This window comes from Bufo gargarizans, chromosome 5 (assembly GCF_014858855.1).
Source record: "Bufo gargarizans isolate SCDJY-AF-19 chromosome 5, ASM1485885v1, whole genome shotgun sequence".
NCBI lineage: Eukaryota > Metazoa > Chordata > Amphibia > Anura > Bufonidae > Bufo > Bufo gargarizans.
Genome location: NC_058084.1, coordinates 179368410 through 179379337, shown reverse-complemented (window position 1 = coordinate 179379337; position 10928 = coordinate 179368410).

Below are 10928 nucleotides of genomic sequence, written 5' to 3'. Positions count from 1 at the left end.
CAGGCATTCCAGCACCTTAAGAGGCTGTTCACACAGGCACCTATACTGGTACAACCGGACGCCTCTTGCCCGTTTTTTCTGGAGACCGACGCCTCCGAGGGGGCTATCGGGGCTGTTCTCTCCCAGGTCCAAGGGGAGAAGCAGCTTCTCCATCCCGTTGCCTTTTATTCCCGCAAACTCACCGGGGCCGAACGCAACTATGATGTGGGTGAGAGGGAGCTGCTCGCCATCAAGGACGCTCTGGAGGAATGGAGACATTTGCTGGAAGGAGCCGAAAACCCTGTGGTGGTGTACACCGACCATCGCAACCTCGAATATCTCCGCAGTGCCAAGCGACTGCGTCCTCGACAAGCCAGGTGGGCTCTCTTTTTCTCCCGTTTTCGCCTCCAGATTACCTATCGACCGGGATCCAAGAACGACAAGGCTGATGCCTTGTCCCGTATGTGCTCCTCCGAGGCCGATCCTGCACCTCCGGAACCGATCCTGCCAGCCGCATACTTTCTAGCCACCCAACACTCCTTGATCGAGAGGATCCGACGGGCCAGCATGCCAGCTCCAGAGGAGACAGCCCATCTGCCAATGAAGCAGGGGCTTTGTTACCACCAACAGTGGATCTACGTCCCAGTCTCCCAGCGACTGCCTGTACTACAGCATCACCATGACCACCCCACAGCAGGCCACCGAGGTAGGCGCAACACCATGGAATGCATCCTACGTCAGTTTTGGTGGCCGTCTTTGGCAGCCGACGTACGCTCCTTCATAGAGTCTTGTTCCGTGTGTGCACTCTACAAACGTCCCACCTCAAAACCTGTTGGGTTATTACAGCCTCTGCCAGTGCCAACCCTTCCATGGCGCAACATAGCCATGGATTTCATTGTGGACTTACCGCCTTCACAAGCCTGTACCACCATCATGGTGGTGGTGGACAGATGTACCAAGATGTCCCACTTCATTCCGACCTCCGGTCTCCCGACGGCCCAAAAAACCTCAGAGTTGTTCCTCCAACACGTGTTCCGGTTGCACGGGCTCCCTGATTCCATCGTCTCAGACCGAGGCTCACAATTCACCTCCCGCTTTTGGACCCAGTTTTGCCGTAGCCTTCATATCACTCGCAGCCTGTCTTCTGCCTATCACCCCCAGTCCAATGGGCAGACCGAAAGGACCAACCAAACCCTCGAACAGTTCCTTCGCTGTTACACATCCCATCTACAAGACGACTGGGTGAGCCATCTCCCCTTCGCGGAATTTTCCTTCAACAATCAGCTTCATTCCTCCACCGGCTCTCACCATTCTATGCCAACTATGGCTATCATCCCGCAACTCTCCCGGATCTCCCCCTTGATGTCCCAGTGCCTGAAGTGGCTCAACGGCTCCGGCTCCTACGAGAACTGAGGCGGACCCTAACGCAACAACTCCAGGCCGCTCAGCAGCGGCACAAGATGCAGGCAGACCGTAGACGCACAGAATTCCCCAGGTACAAAGACGGGGACAAGGTGTGGCTTTCCACACAGCACCTCAAGCTGTCCTGTACCTCCCGAAAACTGGGACCCCGTTACCTTGGTCCCTTTGAGATCGTGAGTATGGTCAACAACGTTGCAGCCAAGCTCCAGTTGCCTACTTCCCTGGGAATCCACCCGGTATTCCACGTGTCCTTGTTGAAACCACACCGTGCCAACCCGTTCCCGGACCGGGCACCTGCTCCACCACCTCCCATCCAGGTGAATAACGAGGATGAGTATGAAGTCCAGGAGATCCTGGATTCCCGCCGCCGGCGTGGGGTCCTGGAGTATCTCATCCACTGAAAGGGGTACGGTCCTGAGGAGCGTTCCTGGGAGCCCTTGGGGAATGTCCATGCGGCCGCCAAGGTGCGGGCGTTCCATCGGGCTCACCCCGAGAGGCCTTCCCAGGGTCGCGTCCGGAGGCCGCTCCTTGGTGGGGGGCTCTGTCAGGAAGCAGGGGGTGTTACCCCTACTCTGGGACCACGGGCACGGCGCAGGGCACGGGTTCCCCTTCAGCTCGGTAGAAAACCTGGTGCCCGAGGTGCGGGTGCACGGCGTGTGCGCAGTACACAGGCTGCTCGCACATTTCCGGGTGCATAGAGTTCCTGCATTATCCGGCTGTCAGGTGTGAGCCTTGCTGAGGGAGATTCCCAGTACACACCTTCCACCTTCCTCGCCTGCCATTGGTTCCTGGGGAGGGTGGTTCCTACCTTCCCTGGCTATAAAGACCTGGCCTGAGCTCTGGTTCATTGCTGAGTTACTCCACCTTATGGTGAACACCTAGCCTCCCTGCAGATCCTTCTATTTCCTGTTGTTTCTTTGTATCCTTCCCGGCTACTGACCCCTGGACTGTCTTCCGCCTTGAACCTTCGCTGCCTGCCTCGACCCGGATTGGACATTGACTACCCCTCTTGGATTATCCCTAAACTTGTACCGCATTCTGGGCTGTCAGCTGCTTACTGCCAGTGGGTTCCTCATCCCACTACTGGCTCCCTGGGAGGTTCTGACAGATGCGCACAAAAACCATGGCTGTGTGCATGAGGCCTTAAAGGGGTTGTCCCACAAAAACATTGTACAGTTTTTAAACCAGCACCTGGATCTGAATTCTTTTGTCATACTTTTGCAATTGCATGTAGTTAAAAATGGTGTACAGCCACTGAGCATTTCAATTAAATGTATCTGTGTAGCGCCACCTGCTGTTTTTTTCTTTCTTATTTCTTTGTCCAGCTCACTGAAAAGGCTGCACATGCTCAGTTTCATACTTCAACTGCCTCCTGAATTGTGATAGGGAGAGCTGAGACACACCCCTTAGCTGCAGTAGAAGCGACACGCCCCTTGAGCTGTCAGTTTGATATAAATCTAGGAGAGCAATGAATGTGGAGATCTCTGGATCCATGTGAGGTACAGGGCTGGTTCCAAATTGTCATGTATTAGATTATGTTTTTTCATTTTTTACATTACTAATGGGATAAACCCTTTAATATGACAGTTCCCCTTTCAGAAATAAAACTGCAGTAATTATGAGAGGTGATGTTGTCATAGCAACCAGGCTATTGTCTTCTATTGTGTAATAGGTTCTAGAACATGGACACCTAGAACATATGTAAATTGCACGCAGCTTTTCCTCAGACCACACACTACAGGCGAAGCAAACATTTACTTACCGTGTGATTACTGCAATATTACCGAAAGCAAATTACTAAACACCTACTCACTAAGACAAAAGGGATCTCTGGAGCTGAGGTGGTAAAGTATAATAAGAGTAATGTACTGTAATATATAATCAGATATTTTGGGGAATGTATTAAGACCGATGTTTCATACCCTGGTATTAATATGCATTGCGCTGTAGTGAGATGTGTCAAATTTCTTAGTGCCACCCTCTACATCTGTGTCCTGAATGCCAGGCTCACAGTATACATATGTATATATCTCCTATATAAATATGTATACAATAGCTCCCCCTAGTGATGGCTATCATTTTTGTGCATTCATTTCAGTGCATTATGTTGTGGATGTGTTAGTCGCTATGACTGGTAAATTCTATAAAAATGACCATATTTTTTGCTTTATAAGATGCACCTGATGATAAGACGCACCCCAGGCATTAGAGGAGGAAAATAAGAAAAAAATATTTTTCATCAGAACCCCATAACAGGACATCACATCAGACCCACATATCAGCCTCCATGTCAGACCCCATCAGACCTTATATCAGCCCTTTATTTCAGACCCCCATCAGACCTCATATCAGCATTCATTGTGAGACCCCCATCAGACCTCAGATCAGCCCTTTACTTCAGACCCCCATCAGACCTCACATCAGCCCTCAATGTGAGACCCCCATCAGACCTCAGATAAGTCCTTTATTTCAGACCAGACCCCTATAAGACCTCAAATCAGCCCTCATTGTCAGACCCCCATCAGACCTCATATCAGCCCTCATTGTCAGACCCCCCCCCCATCAGAGTTCCTTGCCAGAACCCCCATCAGACCTCAGATCAAAATAAAATAAAAAACATATCATACCTCTCTTGCGCCGCGGTTCCTCTCCATCTCCTGCAGCAGACGTGCTCCCATGTCTTTTCCGGCCGGCACTTCACTGTCACCTGACAGCGTGCAGCGTCAGGTCATAGTGCGCGCACTACGTCCTGACGCTGTACGGGGTCAGGACAGTGCAGCACTGGCCCCCGGAATGAAGACCGGGAGGGTGAGTATTACAAGCGCTTGAAGCGCTTCACTCCCTACTCCCGTCACCTAAAGCATACTAGTGAGCGCTTCCATAATGGTCCCGTCACCTAAAGCATACTATTATTCGCTTTATAAGACGCACAGCCACTCCCCCCCCCCCACACTTTTGGGGGGGAAAAGTGAGTCTTATAAAGCGAAAAATACGATACATAGCTGCAAACATAATTTGGGATATGTAAACTCTGCCAGAAAGACGTCCAGGAAACGCCCACAAATTGCTCACTTTGGGATAAATGTTAATTTAGCTAATTTAGCCCCACTCCCTTCCTGTGAATTTACTAGGACCTTTGGCAACTAACTTAAAGTAAAATGTACATTAACTAAACCTTTAGCAGTGTTGGTATCACATTTTTTAAAATTCTCTTTTTTAAAACCATGAGTAAAATCCCCATCTGTGCAGGAAAGGTGGTGTTACCATGACAACCAGACCACTGGCTATTGTTATACAAGTGATTCTAGAGCTGACTGGTTTACATTTCTCTGGTAACATAGGGTTAAAATATCAAATAATTAGACATTTGTTGTGTGATGAAAAGTTATGCAATTTCTCAATATACTTTCTTGCATTTTTTAAGATCTCTGCTTGCTGTCATCCAGTAGAAACCTTATTGTTTATTTCCAGTGGATGAATACCTGTCCTGGTCATGTGATGGGCATAGCTCTCTATCACATGTGTATGTGCGACGTACTGGACTGCAGGGGCAGCACATGAGTTACGGTGGGCCGATGGGGGTAGTAGTTCATTTACTCACAGTTAGCAGAGCCTCCCTGGGCCGGCAGTGTAATGGAGGGAAGGACAGTACTTAATCCTCCGGGGCACTCTCTATTGCAGGGAACACCAGCCAGATGGAAGTTGAGGTGCCCTTGATAGTAGTGGGTATGTTTAGGGTGCTTTGGTGGCTGGGCCCCTGTGTTCGTGACACCAGCACCGTAAGGTGCAAATGTTGAGAGTAGTAGAAAGGATGAGGAGTCAGTTGTAGTAAAACACAGTTGAACTTTTTGAATCAGTGGTCTCAGGACAGTTGGTACAGTTCATTTATATATCAAAGGTAATAATCCAGATGTTAATTAAGCTGGGATCCTTATAACAGGTCTGGCAATTGTCAGTTGAGGAGTTTTCCTAATGCTGTTATTTTACAGGCAATATAAAAGTTCTCTTCTTAGATAGTTCTATTTTAAGTCCAATCTCTAGCACTTAGGTACTGAATTTAATGGTTAGTGATGGCCTTGCGGTTTGCCCGGCGGTCGGTTCACGGCGAACTTTGAGCGTTCGCGATCTGCCAAACATGCGAACATATGGCGATGTTCACGTGTGTCATATTATTTAGCATTGTGCCGAACTTTGACCCATGACACATCCATCAGGTGGGACAGGACAGCCAATTGAGACGTTTCAGCACATGGACATATCCCCACCCTATAACAGAACCCGATATGGCTGTCATTTTACATTCTGTATTTTGTCAGTGTGGGGAGAGGTTGTTTTGTGGAGCAGGGACAGACTGTTAGGGACACCAAACGCTAGCTAATAGGGCCACAAAAGTCCTTTTAAGGACTGGTATAGGTGTGCTATGAATAGGTGTGATATACAGAGGGATGTAATATACTTATAATATACTTTCTAACATAGAAAGTATATTATAGTGCATTTGTACTGTGCAGCAGTTGTGTGCGGTTCTGCTGTAATTCCGCAGCTATATAAGGACAAATGCTATTAGAACAACTAATTGCAACAGGTGTGATATACCAGTTGCCCCCCAAAAAAACTGATTGAGGCAGGGGTGTGTTATACCTATAATATACTTTCTATATAGTGCATTTGAACTGTGCAGCAGTTGTGTGCGGTTCTGCTGCGATACCGCAGCTATATAGAGGGACAAACGCTATTGGAACAACTAATTGCAACGGGTGTAATGTACCAGTTGCCCCCCAAAAAAACTGATTGAGACAGGGGTGTGATATACCTATAATATACTTTCTATATAGTTAATTTGAACTGTGCAGCTTTGTGTGCGGTTCTGCTGCGATACCGCAGCTGTATAGAGGCTCAAACAGTATAGGAACAACTAATTGCAATGGGTGTGATATACCTGTAGACCCCCCAAAGAAACTAATTGAGGCAGGGGTGTAATATACCTATAATATACTTTCTATATAGTGCATTTGAACTGTGCAGCACTTGTGTGCGATTCTGCTACGATACCGCAGCTATATAGAGGGACAAACGCTATTGGAACAACTAATTGTAACAGGTGTGATATACCAGTTGCCCCCGAAAAAAACTGATTGAGGGGTGAGTTATACCTGCTTCCACGAAATACTGATTAAGGGGTTAGATATACCTGCTTCCACCAAATATTGATTGAGGCCTGTGATATACCTGCTTCCACAAATACTGCTCTTCTCTAGGGACTTAGGCACAGGGTCATTTTAAAAATGACAGGCAGAGGAGGAGCAAGAAGAGCAGGCTTTAAAGGGGGACTTCAAACTTTTCGGGGATTCATGGTGTTGTCCGTGGCTGGGGGGAAAAGACCAAGGACGACATTCTCCTGGGCGATGAGCAGGAGCCAGGGCGCTCCACCACTTCCAATTTAGTGCAAATGGGGGCCTTCATGCTCCAGTGTCTGCAGAGGGACCCCCGCATAAAAAAGCATAAAAGGCAAGGACCAGTACTGGTCCAAACACAAAATGGCTGACATGTTACCATGCATCACGGAGGGCTGGAAGAATGCAGCATTTCCAGGCCTTGCTGCGAGAGATGCTGCATTCTGCTGTTGCGGGCGCTGGCAGAGGAATTTCCACCCACAGCGAAACAAGTGCGGGTACCAATCCTACCGTGCCTGCAAAAAGAGAGCGGTTTGAAGATGTGTTGGTCACTACGGATATGAGATCATTCTTGCAGCCAACCCATCGAGAGCTGTCCTCCGGAACCAGCCTCAGGGAATGCCTGAGAAGCGAGGAACCCCTGGACTACTGGGTGTGCAGGCTTGAACTGTGGCCAGAACTGGCACAATTTGCCATGTAACTTTTGGCTTGCTCCTCGTCGAGTGTCCTGTCCGAAAGGATGTTCAGTGCAGCAAGGGGAATCGTGACCGATAAGCGCACTCGCCTAGCTCACGACAGTGTGGACTACCTCACATTTCTAAAAATGATTGAGGCATGGATCTCAGAGGAATTCAACACCTGTGACGACCGCGTGTAGTTAATTTTCCTCATGCCAGCCCACACATATCTGCCACCACACAGAACAAAGAATGGTCCTTGTCTTATGTATATACAGCGGCATAAAAGGCCTTTTCTGTGAGGTTAATGCCTAATTTTTGGGGCCTCTACTTCCAGTGGCCTACAGTAAAAAAATTTATCAAGTGACTGCCTAATGTACCTCCAGCCACAAAATCACAGGTTCTTTTGTGTCAGGTGAATGCCTAAATTTTGGGGCCTGTACTGTCCTACAGTAACATTTTCAGCCAAAGTTATTTTCTGTCCGGTGAATGCCAAATTTCTGGGGCCTGTACTCCAGTGGCCTACAGTAAAATTTTTATCCAGTGATTGCCTAATCTATCTCCAGCAACAGAATTTTTAGGGCCTCTACTCCAGTGGCCTACGGTAAAATTTGTATCCAGTGAACGCCTAATGTACCTCCAGCCACAGCAGCCAAAGTTTTTTTCTGTCCGGTGAATGCCAAATTTTTGGGGTCTGTATTCCAGTTTCCTACAGTAAAATTTTTATCCAGTGACCGCCTATTGTACCTCCAGCCATATCATCACAACTTCTTTTCTGTCAGGTGAATGCCTAATTTGTGGGGCCTGCACTGGCCGACAGTAAAATTTTTAGCCAGTAACTGCCTAATGTACCCCCAGCCACATAAACACTAGAGATGTCCCGAACTATTCGCCGGCGAACAGTTCCCGGCGAACATAGCTTGTTCGCGTTCGCCGTGGCGGGCGAACATATGCGATGTTCAGTCCGCCCCCTATTCGTCATCATTGAGTAAACTTTGACCCTGTACCTCACAGTCAGCAGACACATTCCAGCCAATCAGCAGCAGACCCTCCCTCCCAGACCCTCCCACCTCCTGGACAGCATCCATTTTAGATTTATTCGGAAGCTGCATTCTTATTGAGAGGAGGGACAGTGTAGCTGCTGCTGATTTAATAGGGAAAATGATAGCAAGGCTAGTGTATTCGTGTCCACTACAGTCCTAAAAGACTCATCTGATCTCTGCTATAAGGACAGCACCCCAAAAAGCCCTTTTTAGGGCTAGAACATCAGTCTGCTTTTTTTTTCCCTGTGTAATCTAATTGCAGTTGCCTGCCAGCGTGTGTGTCAGGCTCACAGCGTATAATGTGCCCACTTGCCCAGTGCCACCACTCATATCTGGTGTCACAGTAGCTTGCATTTAAAAAATAAATAAATTGTTGACTGTAATATAATAGCAGTCAGTTGCCTGCACGCATGTGTGTTTCATGCCCTGCAAGTGCATAGTGTTACCAGTGCAACTCATATCTGGTGTCACAGTAGATTACCGTATTTTTCGCCGTATAAGACGCACCGGCGTATAAGACGCGCCTAGGTTTTTGGGGAGGAAAATAAGAAAAAAAATATTTTTAACCAAAAGGTGTGCTGTGTGTTTGGAAGTAATGGTGGTCTGTGGATGGCACTATTACTGGGGATCTGTGGATGACGGACACTGTTATGGGGGGATCTGTGGATGACGGACACTGTTATGGGTGGGGGGATCTGTGGATGACGGACACTGTTATGGGGGATCTGTGGATGACGGACACTGTTATGGGGGATCTGTGGATGACGGACACTGTTATGGGGGATCTGTGGATGACGGACACTGTTACAGGGGGATCTGTGGCTTGCACTGTTACAGGGGAATCTGTGGATGGCACTGTTACAGGGGGGGGGGATCTGTGGATGGCACTGTTATACATGTGTCATCCACAGACCCTCCCAGCCCATAACTGTGCCATCCACAGATCCCCCGCCGCTCCAGTATACTAATATAATATGTCTTATTCAATTAATAGTTATTAAATATGCCTCTTTATTCCTAATAGTACCTTAAATCCTAAGCGCTTCAGTACAATGCCGGCAGGCCGGGCGGCCGGCGTGGCGCGTCCCTCACTGACGTCACTTGCCTGCGCCGCCTGCTTCATTCATAAAGTAGGCGGTGCAGGCACGTGACATCAGGGAGTTACGCTGCCGCCCGCCCGGCCTGCATGCTACTGAAGCGCTTAGGATTTAAGGTACTATTAGGCATAAAGGGGCATACTTAATAACCATTCATTGAATATGACATATTATATTAGTATACCGGAGCGGCGGGGCGGGGCTATAGTACAGTGACTGCACCGCCCCGCCGCTATTGCCGGCCCCAGCTCCTCCTCCCAGTCCCTCCCCGAGTCCCCGCTCGCTTTACATCGCAGCTTGCGATGTAAAACTGACAGCATTCGCCGTATAAGACGCAGGGGCATTTTCCCCCCATTAAAAATACGGTACATTAAAAAATAAAAATAAATTTTGACTGAAATAATAGCAGTCAGTTGCCTGCACGCGTGTGTGTTTCAGGCCCTGCAAGTGCATAGTGTCACCAGCGCAACTCATATCTGGTGTCACAGTAGATTGCATTTAAAAAACAACAACTATTTTGACTGTGAAATAATAGCAGTCAGTTGCCTGCACGCATGTGTTTCAGGCCCTGCAAGTGCATAGTGTCACCAGTGCAACTCATATCTTGTGTCACAGTAGATTACATAAAAAAATAAAATAAACTATTTTGACTGTGAAATAATAGCATTCAGTTGCCTGCACGCGTGTGTGTTTCAGGCCCTGCAAGTTCACGGTGTCACACCAGTGCAACTCATATCTTTTGTCACAGTAGATTACATTTAAAAAAATAAAAATAAAAAAATAACTATTTTGACTGTGAAATAATAGCAGTCAGTTGCCTGCACGCGTGTGTGTTTTCAGGCCCTGCAAGTGCATAGTGTCACCAGCGCAACTCATATCTGGTGTCACAGTAGTGTACATTTTAAAAAATGAAACTATTTTGACTGTGAAATAATAGGAGTAATTTGCCTGCACGTGTGTGTGTTTCAGGCCCTGCAAGTGCACAGTGTCACACCAGTGCAACTCATATCTGGTGTCACAGTAGATTACATTTTTTTAAAAACCAACAATTTTGACTGTGAAATAATAGCAGTCAGTTGCCTGCATGCGTGTGTGTTTCAGGCCCTGCAAGTGCATAGTGTCACCGGCGCAACTCATATCTGGTGTCACAGTAGATTACATTTAAAAAAACAAAACAAATTTTGACTATGAAATAATAGCAGTCAGTTGCCTGCACGCGTGTGTGTTTCAGGCCCTGCAAGTGCATAGTGTCACCAGCGCAACTCATATCTGGTGTCACAGTAGATTACATTTAAAAAAACAAAACAAATTTTGACTATGAAATAATAGCAGTCAGTTGCCTGCACGTGTGTGTGTTTCAGGCCCTGCAAGTGCATAGTGTCCCCAGCGCAACTTAAATCTGGTGTCACAGTAGATTACATTTTAAAAAAAAACTATTTTGACTGTGAAATAATAGCAGTCAGTTGCCTGCACTTGTGTGTGTTTTAGGCCCTGCAAGTGCATAGTTTCACCAGCGCAACTTAAATCTGGTGTCAC